Below are 27194 nucleotides of genomic sequence, written 5' to 3'. Positions count from 1 at the left end.
CTCTGAGAGAGGAATGGGAAGGAACAGGGAATCCTTTGTCGGAGACTAGAACCCCTTCATTCTCCACTGACGGGAACAAAGATGAAGTCGCCCATGAAAGACCAGCTTTTCCAAGGACGACAGGTAACCGAGAATGAACTTGTCACTAGCAAGCTGGTTACTCCTGTTGGGAGACAGGAACAACTGCACTGCCTCTAAGAACTTGCTAATACACAAGTCTGAGGGGTGGCTCTCTCACTGCTGCAGTATCTATCAGCATGCCCAAATACTTTATCCTCTGCTTGGGCAGAGTTCAGACTTCTCGAAATTTATCACAGCCCCAAGCTTGCAACAAAATTCAAGAAGTTGATCTCTGCCCTGCACCAACTGCGAACAACAGCTTGCCCAAGCTAGCCAATCGCTAAGATACCTTAGAAGACATCATATCCTGTGTTAATGAGCCCCAAGTCAAAACAAGGGTGAACACACTTGTGAACACCTGGGGAGCAGTTGAGAGCCTGAAACAGTACCTTGAACTGGTACACCGTCTCCCCGAGGATAAAGCGGAGGTACTTGTAGGAGGGCTGACGGATGGATATTTAAAAATATGCATCCTTCAGATCTACCAAAAGCATGAAGTTGGACTCCCTGCCACAAGCACTGAGCATGTTGTTCCATCCTGACCCAAGTCTGATGAACATATCAGTTCAGGGTAGAGTGGTCTACGACCAGTCTCCATCCACAGTTAAGCAAGCTAGTGCAGAGAAGTAACACCAGAAGACAAAAAGAAAACTGACAAAATCTTATCCTCTCATCAGACCACTCCTTACCGTGTGCGAATTTTTTGAAAAACCATTACAGGTGGCCCTCGGTTAGCGGCAGGGGTTCCGTTCCTGGCCGCCGACGTTAGGTGATTTTCGACGCTAAGCGATTTTAAAGTCTACGGCAGCTGCACACCTTCTTTCAAAACTCTAGACCAGTCAAAGGCGCTGTAATCCCGCAATGGCGCAATAAGTAAAATTATATTTATGCAGTATAGTACTATAGAATTTACTGTACAGTACATTATAGCATTGTTAAAATACTGTAAAGTGAAAAAGCCTAGCTTTAATCCTTTGGGTGTGTAGAGTATGTAAAGGAATAATAAGGTTTATACAGTGTACAGGTAGCTGTAGCGGCGCTTTAAACTGAAAATTGTGCCGTAAAAATACTTAAAATACCTAATTTTTAAATGAATATTTTTGACGACAGCCGTTAAAACTGATTCTCCACTGAGCTATTGCGCCGTTAATCGCAGGCCGCCTGTACTTGAATGGCAATTGTTCAAAAAGTATTTTTTTCGAAAACTAAATATTTGAAAACAATAGCTCGAATGTATAATCGTTCAAATTTACAATTGATCGAAATACAAACTATTCGAATAAGCAGTTTTTCTAAATGAATATTGTTCGAATTCACGAGTAACATCGACTTGTTGGAAAAAGCCAGACGGCAATTTTGTATATTGGCTCTCTTTCTCTCTCTCTCAGTGTAGTTATTCGAGAAACAACTCAATCGCATTGTTTGTATTTTAATTACCTTAAAACAACTCAATAGCATTGTTTGTATTCTATTTACCTTAAATAAAAAATAAATAAACAAAAATAAACCGTTAACAAATCCTTAAAACCTTAAATTGTTCCCATTGTTATTTTGGAAGGTTTCATATTTAGTAGAGCTCTTAAACCCTATCATGGCTGAGTTGTTCAAAGTGAACAAGGAAACCCCATGTGAATGGTCATTTACTTGTTAAAGACAAGTAAATACAAGATAAAAATATGATATTGTTATGATATAATAAAGTTTGTTCATACTTACCTGGCAGATATATATAGCTGTATTCTGAAGTCCGACAGAATTTCAAAAACTTCCGGCACACGCAGTGGTCGGCCAGGTGGTTAGTACCCATTCCCGCCGCTGGGAGGCGGGTATCAGGAACCATTCCCATTTTCTATTCATAATTTTTATTTCCACTGTCCCCTGAGGGGAGGTGGGTGGGTACTTGATTATATATATCTGTCAGGTAAGTATGAACAAACTTTATTGTATCATAACAATATCATTTTGTTCATGAAACTTACCTGTCAGATATATATATATAGCTGAATCCCACCGTTGGAGGTGGGAAGGGACAGAATAGAAGGATTTTGGGAAACAAATGCATGCAGATGATTTACATCTTGGTTCCACCTGTTAGCATAGCTGACTTCGTGATTACTGTCACCCAAGTCTGCTTCTGCTTTACTAGAGTTGCCAGCGAGGTAGAGACCTATATAGCTGGTGCACTCCAGATGATCTGTCAACGGGGGCGTGACCACAATGTGACTAGACCATATTGACCATACCATGAGGGCTAAGAAGTAAAATAAATATATATATATATCACCACCTGACCAACCTAGCCAAAGTTAAGGTGTTTTAACTAAGGCTTAAGAGTTAAGAAGTCGCCATTGGCGGCGACTCAATAACTAAATTAAGAGCTCTTCCTAACCATTTTCTACAGGATAGGATGAGTGGTACTTCTTGCCCCAAGATTGTGTCTGCAGGAAGTGTGAAGCGAACACAAAGTTGCTTCGCTCAAAACGTGGTACTCAGTATGTTACTGAATGCCATGTTCTGTTGAAATGCTTCCGAGGCCGCGCCCTCACCTCGTGAGCATTCAGATCAAAAGATTTCAAATCTTTGTGCAAACACAATGAAGGAGCCTTTTTGAAAGAACTCCTTAACACTAAAGCCAAGCCAGGGTGTTCTTTGATATGGGCAAGTCTGGTCTTTTTCGGAACACTGCAGATTGTCCGAAGGACTTCGACTTTTAGTTTTATGTAGATAAAACTTGAGAGACCCGAAAGGGCACAGGACTCTCTCTGGCTCTTGCCCAATAACTTTTGCCATCCCTTGATTCCAAGCTCCTGGCCCAAGGACTAGACGGGTTTCCATTCTTAGGCCACAACGGAAGGTTTAGCGAACACACCGCATTGTGTTCCCTAAAGCCAAAACTTCTGACGATGGCTTAAAACCTCACTAACCCTCTTTGTCGTATCTAGAGTGGTTAGAAAATAGGCCTTTCTGGTCACGTGCAATAAGTTAACCAAAAGGAGAGGTTCGAAATGCTTTGACATCAAGAACTTCAGACTACGCCTAAGTTCCATATAGAAAGCTTCGATCTGGACATGCACAGTCAGTCCGTCTGTACTAAAGTCAGGTGACCGACCAGTTGACCAGTCAGACGAATCAAGGACAGCAAGGCTGTACCCTGAAGACCATAAGGCACTATTCTTCGCTGAAGGATGAGTGTCTGGACTGCCTGGGCGATTCAAGCTAAGCAAACCTTGGGGGGTGTATCAACGCAACCCAACGTCGTTAGCGAATCAACTCCTGAGCAACTCCTGACTCGAGCTTCTGGTGCCAGGAGAAAGGAGCGAGGAGCAAAAAGGCGATTCAGTCCCGAAGGACGAATGCCTGACAGTCCAACCTGGTCTCATGTAAAACGATCATCGGGGGTGTATAAACGCAACCGACTTCGTCAACAAGAAACTCAGGGCTACTATATGTCGCCTGATCTCGCACGAGTGTCTGACTCCGAGAAAACAGGTGAGACAAAAAGTAGATGGTGAGCGAGTTTTAAGATTCCACAGAACTCAAAGATCGTGAAGGCTTTGTTGTTTGACAGAAGCAAATCTCTGAGCCCAAAGGCCATCAACAACATATTTGCGTATTCTTTAATAGATGTGACTGCCAGCTTATCCCATTCCTCAAACGGAAAGGGAAGACGGTAATCTTATGCTGTCAACATCTCGATAGTCTGAACGTGGTCAGACTCAGAGCGGAGAGGTTATAGGTACCTTTCGTGTTAAGAGTAGACCGACTCTCTCGGAAAAGGTCTTTGGAAAGTGAACTAGGAAGGACGTGACCTCTGTGAATCTAGGATCTTGAAGGCCAACATGGGGCGATCAGCGTCATTGTCGCTCCCTGTGACGTCATAAATCATCTTATTACATTTCCTGTGACGTCATAAATCATCTTATTACATTTCCTAAGCGTTTGAAAAAGGGGAAAAGAGACTAAACATCCATCCCCGTTCAATATCATAGGATGGCGTTTAATGGTACCGCTCCCGGATCGAGAATAAGGGAGCAGAGAAGAAGAAGCCTCTTCGTCCTCAACATAGCATAGAGATGAATGAAAGGACGTCCCTAAAGTCTCCACAAATCTCAACATACTTCTAAAGAAAGATTCCACTCGTGGAAGTCAGTAGTTGCTGCCGTCGATAGAGACGATTCGTACAGGGAACTTTTGTTTCAATCCTGTAACGAACCTCTAGAGGATCGTTACATTCTACGTCTGTTGTTATAATAGGCTCTTTCTCGTAAACCCAAACAGGGACCGAGAGAAGATACTTCCTAAGATATGAGAGAGCTGTGGAAGATCAGAGTTGATATGGACCACTGGTTCCAAAAACTCGTTTCGAGGACTGGAGGGACGACCAAATTGCTTGCACTTCTTTCAAGATTATGATCCAAGACATCTGAAACCCTCTCCAGATATCCGGCACCTTCTTTTCTATCACCTCAGGTGATACTTGACGCACTGAGAGATGTTCAGAATCATTCCTAGATCTCAAATAAAATTTCAGTTTCCCGGTAGGAAAAACATGTAGAGGTCTGAATTGCAGTCTATTCAGGGAAACAAACTTCTTTAGAAAGGAAATGGTCCCCAGCAAGCTCATCCATTCCCTCACACAGTATGTTTACTTCCCTAATAAGGCTGCGCTTTGCCTAAGCAGGAGAGCATATAATAGTGCAATGTTGCGGTAGACTCGTAGTCCTATACCGTGCGGTAACGAGCACCGAAAGGAGTAAGAGATATCTCTGTTGAACATAGTAAGGCAAAACGAATGCAATGTTTATTCATTCATGTAAGAAATCCCCTCTATCTTAGGCTAAAGTCCGTGATTGTAGGGCAGAGATACAGTTAGTCAGTCAATCCCGCAGGAGAGACGTAACCGCCAGCACAGAGATACGGTTAGTCAGTCAATCCCGCAGGAGAGAGAGACGTAACCTAACGCGCATAACAGCGCACGAGCTGGTACTGGCTCGGTTGGACTGGAGGACAGTCACAGCAGCAGCTTACAATCGTCGTCTCTTAACTTTATGCCTGGGTTGCCAGCTACCCTATTCTACGAAGAAATAGGTCCGTTATTTTTTAGCAGAAAGAGACTCCAAGCTGGTATATTTAAGCGAAACAGAAAACGCTAAATATATAGAAGCGTTTGTGTCGTCATAACACTACTATACAACAGTAAAAGATAAATCGGAAACTCCTGGAAGGCTGCAGGGAGTACGATTAATGTCCTTAAAAATAATCGATAATAGACCTCTCGGTTGCCATCCGAAGAGGTAACTACAGCAAGTGTATATGACTTGAACCAACCAGTAGTAAAATAACGCAAGGCAAAATATGATATTATATTACAATAAAGTTTGTTCATACTTACCTGGCAGACATATATATAGCTGAATTCGGAAATACAGCTACATACATATCTGACAGGCAAGTTTCATGAACAAAACTTAAGAGAATTGAAGCAGACAGCTCAAGCTTCTTATGTTATTGGACATAAGCGTTCATTGACGTAGTCTACGAGTCTATTTCTTGTACGAGTCTGCGAATGATGAATGAGAGCTCTTCCGAATCTTGTCAATAAAAGCTTATCCGCTTACGCAATATAAAGTTAATGAGATGTTTGTCAATGAGAACTAACCCATTTACGGGACAAAGAGATATTTTGTCAATGAGGGGAAACCACTTACTGACAAAACAATAGTATATTGTCAATGGGGGAAAGTCACTGAATTGACAAAACGTAATCCAGGAAGTCGAGCATTTTATTTTGTTTTTCGATTCCCGTCTCAAACGAGGAAGGGGCAAGAATCCTGTTAAGAGACTGGGCTTACGGCAGGTAGAACGACAATGTTCAATTCGGCAGCGTAGTCCCGACTAGGAACTAACAAAATCTATCATCTGAAAAGCCCTTTCAGATGGGCTAAAAAGCTTGCAAAATTATCCTGGGAAGAGGAAGAAACTCTCCAACCAGCTTCCTCTCCCGAATCACAACAATGCCTGCTAAAGCTTAAATTTTATTGGCAGTATGGCAAAGGAAGTCCTGTCTTGCGCTTTCCTGAAGAGCGTCCTTTTGATGAGTGCCTTTGCAAGAATCCTACTGAACATTGCCGAGAGTCCTGATGTGCAGGACGTTGAGCTTTTACATAACCCGTAACTGCCTTATCGCAAAGTCTTGACTGCGGTAGAGCAAACGAGATCTTCCCTTGAGCTTTCCTTAACTCCATCCACCTTTGCGAAAAGCAATATAATATTGACAGAGACCTCTTGAATTCACGAAACCCGAGGTCTTGCTGGGTTTCGAAGACGAAGTTGTCTGTTCACTTTAAGCTTCCTCCGAAGCACTGCTTACTTCACATTCTATGCATGTGAGGTATAAGGTATCACCGAAGGTAAAGGTAAAAATTCTTGAGGCCCAAATCGTAAACAAGAGCTTGAAGAGTTCAACAGAAACGTTCAGCCAGGCGACACACTGGCGTGCGCTGGCGCGCAGCGCTCGGCGTCCACTGGCGAGCAGCGAGCATGCTCGGCGTCCACTGGTGCGCGCTTGGCATGCACCGCGCGCGCCTGGCGTCCATCCGAGCGTCCTGTCCAAGCCGAGCATCAAAAGAAGTGTGCAGAAAAGCGTCACGCTCCTGACAGGCGTCAAAATGATATTGTTATAATACAATAAAGTTTCATACATACTTACCTGGCAGAGATATATACATAGCTAAGACTCCGTCGTCCCCGACAGAACAAATTCAAATTTGCGGCACACGCTGCAGGTAGGTCAGGTGATCTACCGTCCTGCCCTGGGTGGCAGGATTAGGAACCATTCCCGTTTTCTATTCATATTTTTTTCTCTTCCACCTGTCTCCTGCGGGGAGGCGGGTGGGTGGGCCATTAATCGTATATATCTGCCAGGTAAGTATGTATGAAACTTTATTGTATTATAACAATATCATTTTCATACAATCAACTTACCTGTCAGATATACTACATAGCTGATTGACACCCTTTGGTGGAGGGTAAGAGACAGCTAACATGGAATAGACAGGTAAACAACATATGTTGTAGGTATAAATAACTTTGGTCCTATCTGATAGGTGGTAGACTTCGTGACTGTTGCCCGGTAGTCCTGCATCACCTCAAGACTTTAGACGAGATATGTGATCTATGGCTAAGAGTTCTTGTGGGTCTGCCGATGGGGTATGAACCGCTTACTCGGCAGAGCCTGAAAGGACTTTGTCAATGGGTACTGGACCACTTCTATGACAATACACCTTATGAAGGAGCGCAACACCGATCCCGATCACCTGATCCTAACACGAGGGTTCGCGCTCAAATTGAAAAGAGTTATCCCCACACTCCTTTCAAAAACCCCAATAATTTCACTAAGTTAAAAAAACTTTAACTCAAAGTTAAGGATCAGTGTCGGCTCCTTATCCCAGTAACGTATCCGCAGAAACGTATAAACCAAAGAGAAGGATCTCTCGTAGGTTAACTTGACATCCTTTGTGTAATGAGAAGTCAACACAGAGTTGCCTCTACCGTACAACACAGCTAATATGTCTTATATGACATATTGTTATGTAAAGAACAAGAATTTGCAAAAGCGCGCACTTCCTGCGCTTTTAATTCTCAGCTGTTTGAAGGAATCAAGTCACTTATGAAGTGCTTAGGAGATCTCCATGTTTCAAAGAAGACCAGGGCTTTCTTGAAATGGATCTCTCCCGACTGAAGCCTGAAGCCTGGCAGGAACCTCGCGCCTGGCTGGTGCTTCGCTCTTGGTTGGTTTTGGCGCCTAGCGCTTGTCTGGTACCTTTCGCTTGACTGGCGCCTCGCATCTGGTTGACGCCTCGCGCCTTAGCTGGAGATTCGCGCCTAGAGCCTGGCTTGCACCTGGCTGGCGTCTCGCGCCCGGTTGGCGCTTTGTGCCTGCCTGGCACCTCGCGCCTGGCTGGCGCTTGCGCCTGCCTGGAGCTTCGCGGCGTGGCAGGTACCTCGCGCCTGCCTGGCGCCTCGCGCCTGGTTGGCTCCTCCCCACTTGCCGGAGCTTCGAGCTTGGTAGAGTCTCGAGGATGTCTGGCAATGTCCACATCGGACACTCTTATCTGTCCTATATGTTCGCATCTAGCACATCTGTGTCAGGTGTAGGCCCGGTCTTTCTCCTCATCAGACAATGACAGTGTTCCTTGGGGCTGTCTGCAGGTTTCTTCTTCCTTGCTGACTGCGTCAGAAGGTCTTGAGTCGCCTTCTCAGTTAATGAACGAGAAATGTCCTTCACTACTGAGAAGGGAACAAAAAGTCCAGACAAAGGCGGAGTACAGAAGCGCTGCCCTCTGAGCGTGGGAGACAGCTTTGGTTAAAAAGGCACTATATACTGTCTCTTTTAAGAAGACCTGCTCCAAAATAAGGAGGAGATCTCAACCGAGCCATCCTGAACCGCTTTGTCTATACAAGACAAAAAATACACAGAAGGACTTCTGGTTCGAGTCCTTCAGAATCATGGGCTTTCTTGGACATCACCCCAAGGGACCAATCTAAGAAGTGAAAACTTCTAATACATGAAAGTCCCTTGAGGAGATGGTCCAGTTCTGAAATGCCCCAAGTTATACGGGCAGAGTTCAAACCTTGTCTACGTGAAGCGTTTAACTAAGGTCGAAAAGTCCGCTTCTGACGTAGACGGAAGAGAAATACCCATATTCTCTCCCGTCTGATACCAAATGCCTCTTTTACCAGCTAGTCTCGCTGGAGGCATGCAGAAGACCGTTTTAACTAACTCCTTCTTCGAACTTCATCCAGTCTAAAGACTGAAGAGCCCTCTTCATCGAAATGGCGTGGCTTCATTCTAAGAAAGACGAAGATTTCTTCGTCTTTGCACTCGAGAAAAGAGAGCGCGGAGGAAGGAGGAGAGGCAGAAGTCAAGTCGTCTCCATACTCCTCTAGAACAAGCAAGGCTGTCAAAACTTTATAGTTCGACAGTCCTTCTCTTCCTTGATACTCCTCCTCCGAGTTACTTCTAACTCGGGGTCTAGATGAGTCTCCGCTGCTAATTCAGTACGTCTTTCCTCTGGAGGAGGCAAACTGCTAATAGGAGAGGGCTAAGGGAATGATATTCCTTCCTCTTCCCCACTTTAATAGTCCTGGAAGGCGCCAACAGCCCAGGCTTCTCTCCATAAATGGATGACGCTTCCCGCTTGGATGACGCTTCTAGTCCGCCAAGCGTCCTGGCTGACGCCTCCCGCTTGTGTGGCTGCTGACGTCTGGATGACGCCTCGCGCCTGGAAGACGCTTCGCTCTCAAAAGGCGTCCTAACTGGCGCCAAAATTTTGGTTGGAGCCTCGCGTCTAAAAGCAGCTTTAAATGACGCTTCATGCCTAGAAGACGTCTCACGTCTCTCTGGCGTTGCATGTCTTCCGTAAGATTCTCCCGATCTCGCTCTCGAAACCGAAGCCTCTGCGATATGTTTGGAAGCTTCACGTCTGCATGACGCCTCTCGCTTCGCAGGGGAGAGAGGACGAGACTTCTTGATTGGAAGCGCAACGTCCTTCCTACGAGGCGCTAACACTCCACCAAAGAGGCCAGTTGCTCTTGTACTGCCAAGATAATCTTCCTTGAAGCTTCTCCCACGTCATCTTCATCGGGGGAGAAGTAGGAAAAGGAAGCAGTCTATAGGAAGCCTGTTCGTCTTCTACCTTACTGAGAGATCTATGAAGAAGACTTTCCGCAGGTTCTCACAACTCTTTCCAATAAATGTTAAACATGTTAACAGTTATTATCGTCGATCAAGAAGGATATCTCTGTTAACGCGAATAGGAGCGAAAAAAAGAGATTCTCGATGCTCTTTGCGATATGAGAGAGTCGTGGAATTGGCCTAAGTGATTAAATGGGTAACGAAATCAGGAACGAATCTTGCCGTTACCGAGCTTGGTGTCCGAGAGGCTACTGGACTCTTAGGTTAATAACTCGCTAAAACGAGAAAATCTTGGATGGTGCTCTTGGCTCACTGCGCCAGGCCTGGCGCTTCTGGAGCATTGCGGCCAAGGGTTGGCACTTCTGGCGCATTGCGCCAGACTGGCGCTTCCTTCTAATTCTTTTTATGTTATGTGCCAGAACACCTGTGCCTTTATGGTACCCGACATCCTTTCACATGTTAATTCCGTTCTTAGTAGGAAAAGGCTTCATATACGTAGTATAGTCCATTCAGGGAAAACAAGTTCTGCCCCAAAGAGAATGTTTCCCATCCGACTCATCCATCTTCTTCTGAGCAGGTACTCTAATAAGCTATGCTTTCGTAAGCCTGAGAGCATTACATAATATAATGTTCTGCTGCGATAGAATCCTTTAATAATGTTACCTACGGTAAACAGCATTGAAAGGTTGTACTATCTCTCTTATTGAAAGCTTCTTAGCAAAAGGCATACAATATTTTATTTATGTTAGCTTAACTATCCCTCAATCCGAGGTTAAGACCGCGATTGTAGGGAGAGATACGGATAGTTATTCCATCCCGCAGGAGAGAGAGAGATACACCCCCGACCAATCATGACTGACACCTACATGGTACTGACAGTAACTGGCGTAGGCGTACTGCGTTGGGTTCTCAGGCTCTCAGCGAAAGCAGTCCCCGCTTACTCTTCCAGAAGTTGCCAGCTACTCCATTTAATAAAGGAATTTTATAAAATTATTATCGAACTTCAGGAAGTTCTTATTAAAGCATATTTAAGCGAAACGACTTCGATAAATCTAGAAGCTAAGTAGGTGTTGTCTTAACAATCCCTTTAAGCGTAGTCCTTCCATAGGAAAGTCGTAGAAAGGATACTGGTAATTGAGTGCACAGAAAAGTAACAACTACGGTATGTGTTTATGATTTGACCGTATCGTATTCTCATACAGCAGAACTCTACTACCTTCTACTATCTTCGTTCTTTTCGTTAATAGAACGATAGAAAGAGTATATATCCTTAAGGAAAGAAGTTAATCCAGGAACTCTTTAAATCTTCGTGATTTCCTCATAAATCGCGGAAGAGACAGAATTCCTGTTCATCACTAGGGTTTACGGAAGGAAGTAGATATTTCCTATCCGCCATCATACCCAAACGTCGATGAGATTCTTATTAAGAAAAACTCCCAAAGCTCTTGCCTCCTCAAAACGAGGGGAAGAGCATGGATGAAGGAGAGAGTCCGCATTGAGAGGAACTGCCTAACACAGGAGTCTTCTGAATAATGAAAAGGGGCTCCTCTTAGTATCAGAATCCTTCTGACAAAAGCAACGCACATTTGCCAGGGGAAAGTTGCTAAGTTGCTCAAGTTAAAAAAAAAAACTCAAAGAGGAGTCTCGCGACTGACCTCTCTCAAATCAAAGAATGATTTTGGAATCTTCTGACGCCTGGCGTCTGGATCCTTGCGCCTAGCGCCTGGCGTCTGGATAGTTCCCCGCGCGCCTGGTTAATGTTCCGCACGCTAGAAAGGAGACTCGCTCCTGGAACGTTCCGCTTGCGTGGAAGGTCCTGTGCGCCCTAATAGATCCAGCGCCTCTAGTCATGTTATACGAGCCTCTTGCCAGTAAACGTTCAATGGAAGCATCCTTCTGATTGCCACTCTACTATAAGCCTCCTCAGTTAAGCCGTCTGTTTTCTCTTTGAAGGCACCTTGCGCCAATAAAAAAAAAAAAAAGTTCTGGAACGCGGCTCGCACTCAGTTGCTGGAACGCGGCTCGCGTTTATCGTAGTCTGTTGGCACGCGGCTCGCGCTAGTCTGTTGGAACGCGGCTCGCTGCTGGCTGTTGGAACGTGGCTCGGGCTAGCTTGCTGGCTGGCTCTCAGCCTCTCGCTCAGTGAGTCAGTGTTCTCTTATTCAGAGAACGAGCCAGATCGTCCAAACTCCAAACATGTACATTCTTCGTCTTTTCGGATGTAAGATGAAGAAACGGAAGAAGAGACGCACTTTTTAAAGGATGCCTTTCCAATGGCTATCCCTGGCAGTCTGGGACGTTTTACAGATCCTGCCGAGGGAACGCCCGATCGGTGGGGATTCTCATAACCTCCGTAAGGCTTTCGACTTTCCTTCTCCTCTGGGCTTGTGAGTTTGGGAAGAGGTCTAGGCCTGAGAGCGAGACAGAGCCGATCGAACGCACCCTCTACTAATTAGGACGACCCTTTCCAATGGCGCACTTGGCAGTCTGGGACGTTCTACAGATCCTGCCGAGGGGACGCCTGATCGGTGGGGATTCTCCATAACCTCCGTAAGGCTTTCGACTTTCCTTCTCCTCTGGGTATGTGAGCTTGGAAGAGGTCTAGGCCTGGGAGCGAAACAGAGCCGATCAGAACGCACCCTCCACTGCACTAACAGTTAAAATCACTTCTTACCTTTCAATAGCTCGTAGTTTTGAGCTAAACCTTCCTTTGTCTTCAAATTGCAATATGAATTTGAAGATTCTGTGAAGTAAGAAGGAGATGAGGATACCACACTATTAGTATTGTTAATGCTGTAACTGCTCGTTAGTACGAGAGCTATATAAACTTCTAAAGGAAGCGTAACTATTCTTTCCTTACTTCCTCAAGAAGGAAGGGAAGTTAGCTCAATCAATTCTAACATTTACTACACGTTATTATGAATAAATATTAAAATTTTCCTTCTTGCAAACTATGTGAGTGTCTACCGAAAAGTTCGGTAGTTACACGTAAACAATTCTTCGAAATTTTCGAAGCCAAGTTATTAAAAACAAATTAATATGCGTATGCCGAACCAAAGATCCAGTACTTCCCTGCAAAAGATAGCCCAGAAGATCGATGGCGATGAAATCCAAAAACAAATCAAGTCAGGAGGAACTGCAAACGTTGTTTACATTCCAAGCGATAGAAAAAATATGAATAGAAAACGGGAATGGTTCCTAATCCTGGCCACCCAGGGCAGGAACGGTAGATCACCTGACCTACCTGCAGCGTGTGCTGCGAAATTTGAATTTCTGTCGGGGACGACGGAGTCTTAGCTATGTATATATCTGACAGGTAAGTGATTGTATGAAAACAAGCGAGAGAAACTGCCTTCAGGGAAGAGCGAGATACATCTCGGAGAGAAATCCGACTGCACGAAGCAGTCTCAGGAGAAGGGTGATCGTGTGAGAATACGAGGGGCGAGGGAACGCCTTCTTATTCTCACAGTAACAAAGCTCGGACGTCCACTCTCAAAAGCGTCCTGCTACTAAGACTTCTTTTTCATATTTCTCGGTGGAAAGACGTACACGTGATCAGGCAACGTTCGCCTTCTTACTTCTCACTGAAACGCATAACAAGAGAGAGGACGTGAAGCGTCCTCTTCTATAAAGCTTCTATTTAGAGGGCGCGAGTCCTTCCGAAAGCTCCAACCCCTGCGCGGGGAGGACGCTTCGGAGGACGAGAAGCAATCCTTCAGGATTCGTGCACGTGCACGCACTTTGGCATCTGGGGATTTTCATCAGAAACTGCTGAAGGCACGCCAGATCGGTGGGGGTTCCTCGTAACCCTCCTTCGGCTTTCGACATGCTCTCTCCCCGGGTCCTGGGAGTCAGCAGAGGTCCCGGCCTAGAGGCGAATAAGCCGATCTGACGCACCCTCCACTACACAAGGGGCACTGTCACTGCACTTAGCCACTTCAACTATTGCTCTCTAAAGCAAGCACTTTCGATTCTAAGTTACGAATCGAAAGAGTATTAGAGAAAGGGCAATAACCTTTACAGACACTGTTTAGGGCCCGAAGGCAACATTACAGGGTTAGGAGTAACAATAACAGAATAGCACTCTTCACAACAATGAAGGAGAGCGATCACCTCTCGCAGACATAATCAACACCCGTAGGCCATACTACGGGGTTAGGCAAAATAAAGTCTACAGGAAGGTTAGCAGGAACACTACCCTGACTTTTGTTTTACTGATTAATTGGGTACCTACGAATCATACGTTTCCTTACGGAAATTAGACATGTTTACTGATTAATTGCGTACATACGAATCATACGTCTTCCTTACGGAATTAGACAAAGTCTATCACTCCTTACATGACAAATCTCAACAAAGAAGCAAGACCCATACCCCTCGTGCATACCAAGTGCGGATCTACCGAAGCTTTCGGTAGCCACACCCTATCTTTGCAGACAACACTCTCTGAAACTAGCCTAACTAGATTCAGATATCTTATGCAAAAATGAATCAAATTCAAATCAATTTAAGATAGCGTATGCCTAGCCACAAATCCAATGTAAATAAATTAAAAGAAAAGACAATTAGGATACTTAGCGGCAATGAAGTTTCCAAAATCTAAGACGGAGGTACTGGAAACAGGGGTTTCCACCACCGGCGACAGAAAAATTATGAATAGAAAATGGGAATGGTTCCTGATACCCGCCTCCCAGCAGTGGCGGAGGGAATGGGTAGCTTAACCACCATGGCCCTTTTTTCCCGACCCACTGCGTGTGCCGGAAGTTTTTTTTAAATTCTGTCGGACTTCAGAAAATACAGCTATATATATATCTGACAGGTAAGTTTCATGAACAAATTGCAAATTACTGTAAATGTCGCGCTATAACAGTTAAAGATGTTACCGTTTCTAAAGAGCATAATCATGAAAGTGATCCAAATGGCGTAGAAGTGCGGAGATTTATTGAAAAAAGTGAAAAAACAATGCAAAAGGTGCACGTGACTCCCCTTTTATAATTGCAAATGCATCTTCAGATCTTAGCGCATCTGGCTCAAAAGGAAAATTGTGGACTATTTACACCCAATCATAGGTAGGATGATAGTATTACCAGTTGAGTAGTATATGAAGACTCAAGAATGAAGATTTTCTTCTTTTAGACTCAGGTCGGAAGAAGAGTTTTCAGTCAGAATTTGAATGATATTAGCAACTGGCATTTATCCCAGAAGAAAGTCATTGAAAACTTTTGAAAATTACTTCTGGTAATAGATTATTTTGAAGATAAATTGTGCAAAGATGTTAAGAAAACTTTAATAAATTTAAATTAAATTATTGTTTATTAACATTAATCCTATTCTCCTATATGGTTAGATAAAGTATGTTATAGATTCGAAAAATATTTATTTAGAAAAAACTGCTTATTCGAATATTTGTATTTCGATCAGTTGTATATTCGAACAATTACACATTTGAACTATTGCTTTTGAATAATTGGTTTTATAAAAAAACTTTTCGGACAATTGACTTTTGAATAATGGATTTTCAAAAAATTGTCCGCAACTCCTCCTTACTGTCTCACAATGCAAAAAACCACACTTCTCTCACAATAGGTAGGCTAATTTTATAGGCTACATGGCCATGAACAACCAAAACAGAGTCTAATGTTTCATCTTAGATTGATATAGATGACATAACGCAAAAACCCAAAACAAGAACAATCCCATACAGGAGAAAATCAGCCCGAAATCATACTTTTTTTTTACCAACGCCAATTCACACTGTCTGCATGAGGACATGGCATGAAGAATTCTGCCAAGAACGTAAATATTCCAGCACCACCAGGTAGGAAACAGGTGATTACAGAGACAGTCCTAGCGAGTTAGCCAAGCGTTACTTTTTATCTTAATTTTATATGCTGATCGCACCTAATGGTACAGATATAAGCTTACTTAACAGTTGGTAAGATTCATTCCATACAATCATGTATAAAGGTCTTAATGGGTACCAAAACAGCAAAAGTTATATTAAAAAAAAAAAAAAAAAAAAAAAAAAAACACACACACAAACAAAACACAGGAGTGCAGAGGAAACGACAGAAAATTGAGGACAAAAAACAAAAGTAGCTTGGGATTGTTAAGAGGAAATCTTAATCACCAATAGATCAGTTAATAAAAGCCAATGAGCAACAATGTTACAGCTGTCAAGAGCATGCTTGCATAAGGCAGGCAAACCTGGTGTAGCAGTTGTTACTCTAGCACATATTAAAAGCTACCCAAAACCATGTTAGTAAAAGGCAGGTTAGTTAGTGCAGAATATGTAGACCAATTTCCCCTACATACATATATAACATTTGTCAAATTTAAGCCAAATCTTACCAAAAAGCATGCAAATGAGGGTTAAACTATGCTTTGCTTAATCAAAAAAAAGCCTTAGAGCACTTATTCTATTCATAAATATTAGTTAATAAAGGACTTTGAATTAGATGCAGAATAATGAAAGATAAACTAAGGTGGTGGAAAACCAATTCACATGTACCATGTATCATTTAACGATTAGGTATACGTATATCTGAATGAAGAAATTTTCCCCGATAACAGGTTGACACAAGGGTTTTGAAATATCTGAGCTGAAAATTTTACTTTAAATGTGTAAACGAGCTTGAGGCAAATTATTTAGAGGAGTAATCTCTATGAAGTACATAGTGTCTAGAATTCATGTTCATTTGTTTTCCATACAGCCTGCTACAGGCAAGCATACTAATATCACCCTAGCTTAAATGTTGCCAATTAACTGTGCAGTAAAATAATTAAAAATCATAATAAATTATTACAGAAATTAAATTTTAAAGTTTCTTTACAGCAAAAAATATTGTCATTTGCTCCCTATTCCAGCACAAGTTTTACCACTTATGTAACTAATGTTTACAAAACTTCAGTACAGTGACCTAGAAAGTTAAAATACTATGGCGCACGTTCTGAGAAATTTTTATAAAATAAAATCTTTTAAAAAATTATGATGGCAGTGCCGTTTACCTTACAAAATTATTACATTTACATAATTTAGTTTTACTGCTTCAAGCATATAAAATAAAAATAAAAAGCTCAGTAAAGAACAAGAAAGAAGTTAAGTTATATACTGCGGGCCCCAAACCCCTTTTTAACACTATTCCTTGCCCAACTACTTCATAAACATAACACTATTCTTGCCCAACTACTCATAAACATAATCTGCTTTATGACCATTTACACTTTGGCAAGTCTGCCTCAAGATTCAAAATGCAATGGCTTTTTTTTTTATTATTTCTGTGAACAAAAATGACATCCAGTAATAACAAGAGCAATCTCTTCACTGTCACTGAGCATACTACTGTAATTCATAATTTCAAGTTATTTAAGTATTCATAACCAGGAACATCTCCGATATCAGTGCTTCTTGAGCATTTCATCAGTTCAGCAAGTTTTAAAAAAATAACAAGGCTTAAATAGATCTAACAAAGTGTGCACTAATGCACCAGCCACTAGCTTTTAATAAAAATACCTACTCAGACACACTATTACTTGAAAGTTCATAGTGAAGATAGTCTGAAATTGTTCTGCCTTTACCAAATTTCATATCATTATTGTGTCTGAAATCTTTCTTACTAGCAACTCTCCTTTCAACATCATATAAAGTAACTTTACTGCTCAAAAACTCACAACAGTCAGCTGAACACTGAAATATTTCTTCAAGGTATTAGTCTCTCTCTACTATTAAATAACCTCACCACTTCCATTTGATTTGATGCATGCAATGTCAACATTTAGAAAATAGTTCCTGACTAATACAAACATAGCTACCCAGTGGAAATTTTAACTATCATCTGGCTAACAAACTGTCATCTATGATGAGGAAAGCCATCCCTATTAATCAAAAAGTTTGTACAAAACTTCATCTGAAGAGAGCAATGTATTACTTCAAATGTATAGGTTCCACCACAACCCAAACTGTTCAATTCATGCAAGAGGTTAAAGCACTAACATCAAAACAAGTTCATGCCAATTTTCATCAAACATTATGAAGAGCATTTGTTAATGCAGACAAGGCATAAATTTGATCCCACATACCTTGGAGAGTGTCCTCTACTCACACTACGACTTCTACTCTGACTTCTGGTCCTACTCCTTCGTCCATGCGAATGATAATCCCTGTCCTTGTCCCTTCTTTTCTTCTTTTTCTCCTCTTTGCTAGATGTGGATGCTGCATAATATCTGCTACTGTGAGGAGGAGTTTCTGGGATGTCAATGTATGTCACGGGGCTTCGAGTACGTGACCTTTTCCGGTTATACTGAGGCGCAGGTGGTGTATGAGCACGATGTGACCCTCGCCTTGGAGAACCTCTTGAAGGTGGGGTCATGTTACCACGCCTCTGGGCTGGAAGAGGTGGTGTTACTGGTCTGCGAGGACTTATATGATGGCCCCTACCGGATCGATCATAGCTCTTTGACGGAAACATAGGCTGAGGAGGTGGTGGAGTTGTATGACGGGCACTACGATGTCGAGGGGGGCTTGGTGTATGAGGTGATCTATGAGGTGGTGTACGTTCTCTAGTTCGATGCTGTGACGTATGAGGTGTGTGGGATGGTGGAGTTCTTCTTAACTCACCACTACGAGCATGATTTGCTTCAGGCAAAGGCTGAGGATGAGGAGGCGTAAGATTAGGTTCCTCTTCATTAGAGGTAACAGGACTTGGTTCCTCACCACGACTTCTAACTCTTGACGGTACACCAACAGATCTTGGATCATGACTAGGGACACGGGAAACAGTTTTAACAAGGGTTTCAGTAATTTCATCATCGGAACTAACTACACTGCCATCAACAATGGCACCATCTTCTTCAAATTCTGGACTTCCACTTCTAGATTTATGCTTATTTTTCTTTTTCTTTTTCTTATGTAATATGGGACTACGCGACCGCTCATTACGTTTACGTTTCTTTTCATGCTTCCTTTTCTTTTCCTTTTTGTGTTCCTTTTTACGGACACGAGAATGATCTCGGTCAGATTCTGAGGGCGTACGTGAATGATGGTAAGGATCTCTATGATAATACTCACTTCGAGCATCTAAGCTACGACGATCTGGGGACATGGCCACAGGGTATGGGACCAAGGGGCGGGCACTGGTGAGAGGGGTGTGGAGTGAAGCTGTGGGAGATGTCTCAACTTCTCCTTCACTATGTAAGGGTTCTCTTGGAGGAGGTCTTAAAGGACTTGTTCGAGAACCGTACGAGGGGCTCCTGCTCAGGTTTGAAGTGTAAGCACTTGGACTCACCCTTGGACTTGGCCTTGCCGGCTTGGTCAAAGCACGCTGTTGAGGTTCCCTGTTAACCTGGGGACTGATAACAGGGCTTTGACCAGGGCTGTCTGTGATCTCTCCTGCCTCCGGCTCTGAAAATTCTTCTGAACTGACGTCAGAGTATTCAACCAGAGACCGAGGCTCACGGAGGTGATGAGAAGAAACGGGGGAGCTCCGAGGAGCTCCCTTGACACGTTTTTCACTGTTCTTCTTTTGGTGTTGGGGACTGCTCGACCTCTTCACTGTTGGGGAAACAGTGGTAGTAGTGCTGAGGCTCGGCTGTTGGTCATGGTTCTCAGTTTCGTCATCTTGATCTAGGTCAGAGAGAGAAGAAAAGCTCTCATCAGACTCAATTGTCTCATGGATACTCGGCATGTCCTTGGTCACTGGCAACCAGCGCCACACAAACACAAGCCCATGGTTTCTCCACAACCAACCTCCAGCACCACCACCACAACCTTACAGCTTCATCATAAACTGCTCAAACCTGAAAAAAAGAAAAAAAAGTGGTAATTGGTAATATGTAATATGAAGGGGAAAAAAAAAAAAAAAAAAACAAAAAAAAAAAAAAAAAAAAAAAAAAAAAAAAAAAAAAAAAAAAAAACTATGCAATGGTCCCCCGGTATTCTCGAGGGATGCGTACCAAACCCCCCCCCCCCCCAAAAACAAAAAAAAAAAAAATTATTAGAACCCGTGGACCAGTTGGAAGCGCGCCACCGAAAATGCTTAACAAAACCCTCCCATTTTTTGTTAGTTAAAAATAAAACCCACTAAAAATTAAAAATTATTAAACCTATTTTTTTTAATAGTTTCATCACAAAAGTGCATTTTATAATGAAATTCATAAAAAAAAAGAAAAAGGGTAATTTGTGAATATTTCTCAGAAAAATACTGTGAATAGGCAAAACTTCTACTGAATAATGGGGGGAAATGTTCCAGAGAAGAATCTGTGAATGCATGAGTTTCGCGAATACGGGGGAATACACCCTTTACACCAAACAAACTATAATTATGCTTTTCATGAAGAATACTACAGCATATCTAATGTAAGAAGCATAGTACGTATTATATACTGATCTTCCCAAAGTACACAAACAATAACAGCATTTTGTACAGATTTGAATCTTGCATTAGTATGTGCATGATTACACAAGCTGGAGTTAAAAAATAGTGAACTAACAGACTAGATGATAATTGTAACTTATCATATCATATTAGTCAAACTTCAAAGCTATGCTTTCCCCTTATAACTTGATAATTGTTCTCGCTGGTCTTTTTTATTTTATTAATTTTTTTTTTTTTAATTTGTCAAGTTCACATTGCTCTAACATTTAACTATTCACATTCTTGAAAATGAGCAAAGAGGCCAAGGCCCCATGAATCCAAATAACACGAGCGTCTAAAAATAGTCTTCTAATAAAGAACACGAGCGTCTAAAAATATGTCTTCTAATTTAAGGGGGCCGGCCGGAACCCCATATATGGGGGTCTTGCGCGAAAAAAATTCGTGGAGCTTCGTATGGCAATGGAGAATAATTATACAAAATATTTCGTCAAAATTCCCCTTACTTTCCTAGTTACAGGGTAATTAGTAAATGTAACTCAATGAGCCCAAAAAACAGTGAGCCGTACAAGAAAATGCAATATTTCTTCTTATGTTTATCGTTAAAATTTTGATAATCATTGTCAAAGAAATTGTGAGCAATGGCATCTGTAGATATTCCATGAGTCGCAGAAGGGAAGTCAGCTACCAACCCAACCTTTCAGTACGAACACAAACCTCATGTAGCGTACACATTTGAGTTTCACCTCTGACATTCGCTTGCTTTTACGCATGTTCATCTTTGTTTCCGCAAGAATTCATCATGCCAATGAGGAAAAGTAAGCAAAGAATCATATTGTTATGATACAATAAAGTTTGTTCATACTTACCTGGCAAATATATGTAGCTGTATTCTCCGAAGTCCGACAGAATTTCACTCCCGGCACACGCAGTGGTCGGCCAGGTGGTAGTACCCATTCCCGCCACTGGGAGGCGGGTATCAGGAACCATTCCCATTTTCTATTCAGATTTTCTAGTGCCACTGACCCCTAAGGGGAGGTGGGTGGGTACTTGATCATATATATCTGCCAGGTAAAGTATGACAAACTTTATTGTATCATAACAATATCATTTTGTTCATGAAACTTACCTGTCAGATATATATCATATATATAGCTGAATCCCCACCATTGGAGGTGGGAAGGGACAGAATAGAATGATTTTTGGAAACAAATTGCATGCAGATGATTGACATCTTGGTTCCTTACCTGTTAGCATAGCTGACTTCGTGATTACTGTCACCCAAGTTTGCTTTTGCTTTACTAGTCTCCAGCAAGGTAGTGACCTGTATAGCTGGTGAGTTCTAGATGATCTGTCAACGGGGGCGTGACCACAATGCGACTAGACCATATTGACCATACTCTGAGGGCAACGAAGCAAAAAACCACCACCTGACCTAGCCTATCAAAAGTTAACCCTACATAACTTTTAGGCTAAAGAAAGGGAAGTCCGCCTCAGGCGGCCGCCCACCCACAACCGTAAATCAACACAACAAAATTAAAAGCGCACCTAACCATTTTCTATAGGATAGATTCGTGCTGCTTCCTGCCCCCAAGATTGTATCTGCGGAAATGTATGGCCCCAGCGAGTAGCAGTTCTCATATGCCGTCTTCACATCCTGCAGGTAGTGCGAAGCGAACACAGAGTTTGCTTCGCCAAAATGTGGCACTCAGGATATCACTGAGTGCCATATTCTTTTGAAATGCCAGCGAGGTCGCGACAGCTCTTACCTTGTGAGCATTAACTTTCAAAAGTTTAAGATCACCATCAGGACAGGACGAATGGGCCTCCTTGATGGTGCTTCTCAAAAAGAACGCCAGTGCGTTCTTTGACATTGATTCAAGTCTGGTCTCTTGATGGAACACCACAGATTGTCTGAAGGACCTCGACATTGTTTAGTTCTTTCCAAATAAAACTTGAGAGCCCTGGGAACTTTAGAACTATATCTAAGTTCCATGACGGAATCTTAGGCTGGGGTACTTTCGAGGTTTCAAAAAACCTCAAAAGATCGTGAAGGTCTTTATTGTTGGTCAGGTCTAAGCCTCTGTGTCGGAAGACAGCCGACAACATACTCTTGTGTCAACCTCTAATCGTGGGAACCGCGAGCCTGTCAACATTCCTCAGATGGAGGAGGAAACAAAATCGGCGATCTGATTCACAGAGGTCGTGGAGGAGGAAATACCTTTCTTCCTACACCATCCCTGAAGACAGCCCACTTAGATTGGTAGAACTGCTTCGAGAGGAAGCTCTTCTTGCGTTGGCAATAGCTCTTGCCACCGGTCTTGAAAAACCTCTCGCTCTGGCCAACTTCTCGATAGTCTGAACGCAGTCAGACTCAGAGCGGAGAGGTTTCCGTGGTACCTATCGAAGTGGGGCTGACTGAGTAGATCGACTCTCTCTGGCAGGGTCCTTGAGAAGTCCACTAGGAAGGACATGACCTCTGTGAACCATCGCTTGAAGGCCAAAACGGGGGGGGCGATTAGTGTCATTCTCGCTGCCCTGTGACGCCGCAAACTTCCTGATCCACTTCTCCCAGGAGTTTGAACGGGGGAAAGGCGTAGACGTCCATCCCCGTCCAATCCCATAGGATGGCGTCTATTGCTACTGCTCCCAGTCGAGAACAGGGGAGCAGTAAAAAGGAGTCTCTTCGTCTTCGATGTTGCAAAGAGATCTACTAATGGACGTCCCCATAGTCTCCACAACTCTTGGCAGACCTCTAGATGAAGAGTCCATTCGGTCGCAAAGAGTTGATGTCGACGACTGAGAAGATCCGCCCGGACATTTTGAACTCCTGAAACAAACCTCGCCAGGATCATTATGTTCCGTGCTTTTGCCCAAGAAGGATCTCTCTCGCTATCTCGAACAGGGACCCGCCAGAGTTGTCCCCCCCTCCCCCCCCCCCCCCCCCCCCCCGTTTCTTGATATATGCAAGAGCCGTGGTATTGTCCGAGTTGATCTGGACAACTCGGCCAACAACTCGTCCCTCGAAGATCTGGAGAGCCAACCGAATTGCTTCCAACTCTTTGAGGTTTAAGTGCCAGGACCTCTGTTTCCCCTCTCCAGAGGCCTGACACTTAATTCCTCCATCCCCAGTGTTGCTCCCCAGCCCACCATGGACGCGTCTGAGAACAACATTAGGTCGGGGCTCAGAAGGGTGAGGGACAATCCTTCTAAAAGCTTGACGGGATCGTGCCACCACTTCAGGTGATCCTTGACCGACTGAGAGATTCTCAAAGTCGCGACTAGGTCTTCCTTGTTTTTCCAGTTCTCCGCTAGGAAAAACTGGAGCGGCCTGAGGTGCAGCCTCCCTAGGGAAACAAACTTCTCCAGCGAGGAAATGGTCCCCAGCAGACTCATCCATTCCTTCGCCGAGCATGTCTCCTTCCCTAAGAAGTTCTGCTGACGTTCCAGGGATGGAAAAGCTCGAAAAGCCGCTGAACCCATCTGAATCCCCAGATATACGATGGACTGCGTAGGGATCAGATGGAACTTTTCGAAGTTGACTAGTAGGACCTAGGGCGTTCGTCAGCTGCAACATCGTATGAAGGTCCTCCAGACACCTTGACTCCGACGACGATCGGATGAGCCAGTCGTGTAGGTAAAGTGAGACCCTTATCTTTGAGAGGTGAAGCCATTTCGCATGAGAAGCGTGAAGACCATAGGCGCTGTACTTAGCCCGAAGCAGAGAGCTCGGAACTGGAAAACCTGTCCCTTCAAGACGAACCTCAGGAACTTCCTTGATTGAGGATGGATCGGGACGTGGAAGTAGGCATCTTGGAGGTCCAAGGACACCATCCAGTCCCCTGGTCTTAAAGCTCCTAGAACAGACTGAGATGTTTCCATCTTGAACCTTTCATTTCTTATAAAAAGGTTCAGCCTACTGACGTCCAGGACAGGTCTCCATCCCCAGACTGCTTCGGAACCAGGAACAACCTGTGTAGAAGCCTGGGGGAATCTAACGTTAGAACCTGTTCTACGGCTCTTCTCTATCATTTGCTCGAGAAGATCGAGGAGAATCTGTTGCTTCATCGGCTGGTATGAGGGTGACAGGTCTATGGGCTTCGTGCTCAGTGGAGGAGCTGAAATGAAAGGTATCTTGTAACCTCTCTCGATTATCTTGAGGGACCAGGTGTTCCGTCCCTCTTACTCTCCATGCCTCTGCCAAAAGAACGAGTCTCTCGCTCCGACCAGTGTCTGAAGGGCAGAGACGTCACTTCCTACCTTTGGGTTTTGAGGAGGTCCTGCCTCTAGAGAAGCCCCTTCCTCGAGGAGAAGCTCTCGAGGAAGCTCCACCATGAAAGGGCTTAAACTCTTCTTGGGGGCTTGTGCGACTCGGGTAGAAGACTGGGCCGTACGACGTCTAGAAGACTGGGTCAAGAGGTCCTGCGTCGCCTTTTCCTGAAGGTTAATGGACAGAATCCTTCACCATGGACTGCAGGAAGAGATGTGAAGAAAAAGGGGCAAACAACAACTCTGCCCTCTGTGCAGCAGACACTGACTTTGCTGTAAAGCTGCAGTATAGCGCACGTTTCTTCAGGAGCCCGGTAGCGAGGTGGGATGCCAGTTCATCGGAACCATCCCTGACTGCCTTATCCATGCATGCTAATACACTGGATAACTCTTCTAAAGAAATCAAGTCAAGGCTCCTGGACTGCAGGTCCAGGGCCCCCAAACACCAATCCAGGAAGTTAAAACTTCCAATGTCCTGAAGATTCCTTTGAGATGGTGATCGATTTCCGACATCGTCCAGGAAACATTAGCCGAGGAAGGAAAGATCTCCTCGGAGCATCTACCAGGTTGGTAAATAAAATCGCCTTGGGAAGAAGGAAAGAATTTTGTTTTCAAACCCGCTTCCTCTCCCGTCTCATACCAAATTCCAGCTCTCCGCTTAGCCTCGCTGGAGGAAGAGCAAAGGAAGTCTTGCCCCGCGCCTTCCTGGAGTCCATCCAGTCATGGATCCTCTTGAATGCTCTCTTTGTAGAGAGTTAAGTGGCCATCTTAACGAAGCCAGGCGGCCTTCCTTGTCTTCGATGAGGCCAACTGTGGAGGCGGAGAGCGAGGAACCGGGGCCTGAAACTTGTCGGTAAACAAGTCTTTCAGGAGGCGGTTAACGTCTTATAATCCGAAGAAGATGACGCCGTAGGCTCTTCATTATCAGCAGGACGAGAGTCACTCGAAGACTCTCCTTCCTCTAGGGAATAGCAGAAGGGTCCTTAACAGACCGTGAAGTAATCAAGCCCTGAGGTCCCGTTCGTAAAAGGGGGCCTCTATCTGAAGGAGGGTTCGAAGAAGAAATTCGGGTATGTTTCACCGCCAATTCCGAAGCTTTAAGTTCCTGTAAGGAACGTCCTGCGGAGCGTCCTTTTGAAGAGCGTCCTTGCAGGAATCCTGCCGAATGTCTTGACGTGTAGGGCGTCCATAGCTTTCTGAAGAGCGTCTTGGCAAGTGCTCTGGCAAGCGTCATGATGTGTAGGACGTCGAGCGTCTTCAACTTAAAGGCGTCCTCACGACGTCTCGTGTAGGACTCGAGCGTCCTTGAAAGCCTACAGGGGCTTGTCGAGCTTTTTGGTGCATCGAACGCCGAGCGTTCTGAAAAGCATCCTCCCGAGAGCCTTGTCGAGCGTCCTGATGCATAGAAACGTTGAGCTTCTTGAAAGGCGTAAGATCTTGCCAAGCGTATTGGTGCATAGAACGCCGAGTGTTATGAACAGCATCTTCCGCGAAGGTCTTGCCGAGTGTCTGATGCATAGAACGTCATGCGTCCCGAAAGGAAAGGCGTCTTTACGAGGGTCTTGTCGAGTGTCTTGATGTTTAGAACTCTCTTGAGGCGCGTCCCGAAAAGGAGAGAGACCCACGTCAAGAGAAGCGTCTTGGAAAGCTTCCTGACGTGACATGTAAGACACAAAAGTGTCCACCCGATCAACTTGAGAGGCGTCTTGCAAGTCCACCGTCGCTCCTGAAGTGCTTGCAAGTCTCACGTCGCTCCTGAAGTGCGCGAGTGTCATACTCAGATGTACGGTGATCATCGTCAGTACGAGTCTTCTGGACGTTCCCGACCTCCTGACAAAGGCGACGGCGGCCTGTGCGACAATCTTGCGCCTCTGTCACGTTCATCAATACTCCTAGAGTCTCTCAAAGAAACGCTTCCGCGTTCTCGAATGAGTAGGCGGGATCTAGAAGGCGACGAAGCTGGGGAGGTCGACGAACGAGGAGAAGAAGAAGGAAGGACTGCCTGGTTCTCTTGACAGGCAGCCATAGATCCTTCCCTACGACGACGGGGGGTTCTTGCTCCTCTCTCTTTGCGAAGTACGAAGCCAACTGTTGTTGCATTGGTACAAGGATCTCCCTAGAAGGAGAAGATCCATGGCCAGGAGCGAGGGGACGCCTTCTCCTTTTTCTCAGGAACAAATTTAGAGTGATCGGAGCACTCAAAAGCGTCCTCTTCCGATGATGTCCTGGGTCCTCTTCTGAGGGGGAATGTCCTCGAAGCATTCAGGAGACGACTGAAACGTAGGTCGAGAAGGAGGACGTGGAAGTGTCCTCTTCTCTAAAACCTCTCTTAAGAGGGCGCAAAGAGACAGCCGCCTGTGCGACATCTTGCGTCTTTGCCACTCTCATCATGAGAGGCCCTCCAAGAGCTCCAACCCCGGTGAGGGAGGACGCCTCAGAGGACGAAAAATGACAATTTGTTGAAAATTGCATTTTTCCTAACTATACAAACCTGAGGTCCCTTTAACAATAGGAAGTAGCTAGCGGCAGCTGGAACGGTCGTAAGCTTCAACAAGGGGAGAACGGTAGTTTAACTGCTGTCCGACAGGACTGGGAGGTAAACAAATCACTTTTTGCTTTTGGCCCATGCAAAATACGCAGAGTGAGGGGTGGCATGAGGAGGGACTATAATGTAAAGGACCTCAGGTTTGTATAGTTAAGGAAAAATGCAATTTTCGACAAATTGTCATTGTTCCGAT

At 44.2% G+C, this 27194-nt stretch overlaps 2 pseudogenes; one reads left to right on the top strand and one right to left on the bottom strand.

Moving 5' to 3' along the window:
- LOC135206647 (cyclin-dependent kinase 12-like) overlaps nucleotides 1-27194 on the top strand; it is a 193077-nt pseudogene that overhangs the window by 124732 nt on the left and 41151 nt on the right.
- Nucleotides 1-27194, bottom strand: part of LOC135206646 (cyclin-dependent kinase 12-like) — an 89376-nt pseudogene that overhangs the window by 37176 nt on the left and 25006 nt on the right.

The sequence above is a fragment of the Macrobrachium nipponense genome, chromosome 31 (genome assembly GCF_015104395.2).
Source record: "Macrobrachium nipponense isolate FS-2020 chromosome 31, ASM1510439v2, whole genome shotgun sequence".
NCBI lineage: Eukaryota > Metazoa > Arthropoda > Malacostraca > Decapoda > Palaemonidae > Macrobrachium > Macrobrachium nipponense.
This window is presented reverse-complemented; position numbering and strand designations above follow the sequence as displayed.